This window comes from Papio anubis, chromosome 1 (genome assembly GCF_008728515.1).
Source record: "Papio anubis isolate 15944 chromosome 1, Panubis1.0, whole genome shotgun sequence".
In the NCBI taxonomy this organism is placed as follows: domain Eukaryota; kingdom Metazoa; phylum Chordata; class Mammalia; order Primates; family Cercopithecidae; genus Papio; species Papio anubis.
The window spans coordinates 134,442,242-134,443,491 of NC_044976.1; the positions used below are offsets into that span (position 1 = coordinate 134,442,242).

At 45.3% G+C, this 1,250-nt stretch overlaps 1 pseudogene; it reads right to left on the reverse strand.

The window, feature by feature from the left end:
* Nucleotides 1-301: 301 nt before the first annotated feature.
* On the reverse strand, nucleotides 302-1,250 carry LOC101002985 (annotated as a pseudogene).

A 1,250-nucleotide genomic window follows, 5' to 3' on the forward strand; every position in this document is an offset into this window, starting at 1 on the left:
TCTTGGCCCAGATATTTAATTTCTTTTATTTTCCTTTTTTTTTTGAGACAGAATCTTGCTCTGTCACCTCGACTGGCATGCAGTGGTGCAATCATGGGTCATTTGCAGCCTCGACCTCCTGGGCTCAAGTGACTCTCCCACCTTAGCCTCCTGAGTAGCTGGGACTACAGATGCTCACCACCATGCCTGGCTAATTTTTGTATTTTTAGTAGAGATAGGGTTTCGCCATGTTGCCCAGGCTGGTCTCAAGCTCCTGGGCTCAAGTGATCCTCCCACCTCAGCCTCCCAAAGTGCTGAGATTGCAGGCGTGAGCTACCACGCCTAGCCCCTAATCGATCCTTCCTTCCTTTCTTTATTTTTCCTCTAGGTGAATAACTTTATTAACGTTTGTTTCAAACTTTGTTCCCAGGCTTCTTCTGCTTCATTAACTGCAAAGAATGAATTGTGTATAAGCAAAAACTGAAAAGAGTTTCAGTGTCCAAGGGGCTTGGGCTTAAAAATATTAGAGATCTAGATTTTATCAGATCCATAAACAAAAAATTATTTAAAAGCAGTCATAATATAAAATAGCATCTCCCAGTAACTTCTTCAAGTTTTATCTTCAGAAGTTGATTCAATTCAGTTTGCCTCATTCTTGGAAGCCTCATCAAAATTCTCCACAAGACGTGGAACTTCATCATCATCATCATCATCATCATCCTCCTCTCCAGTACCAAGTGGTGCTTTTCCATCCACAGATCGTTTGGACAGAGCTTCAGCCAGTCTCCTTAAACTAGTCAGACTGACTGCAGTAAGCTGGTTTAAGACGCTGGTTAGCGTTTCTGTCAGCTGCTTTGTCTCAGCATGGCCTGTAATGGTGAAAGTGTTCACTGCCAGAGATGCCTGAACTTCAGGGTTGTTAAACTGGATCATTGTTCCTTGGAGTTTTTCCTGGTTCATGATTGTTTCTTTCATCTTGTCTGAGTGGATAAGGGGCTGCACGGGGGACTAGGGTTGGTGCTCGGGGGTCTTGGGTGGACCAGCTGAGATTAGGCGCATACACGCGGGGACGCAAGATGGCAGCTAAAGCCTTTCTTTTTTTTTTTTTCTTTCTGTCTCTCTCTCTCCTCTCTCTCTTTCCCTGCTCCCTTCCCCTCCTATCCCCTCCCCTTCGCTTCACTTCCCTTTCCTTTCTGTCGCTCTGTTACCCAGGCTGGAGTGCACTGGCATGATCATAGCTTACTACAACTTTGAACTCCCGGGCTCAAGCC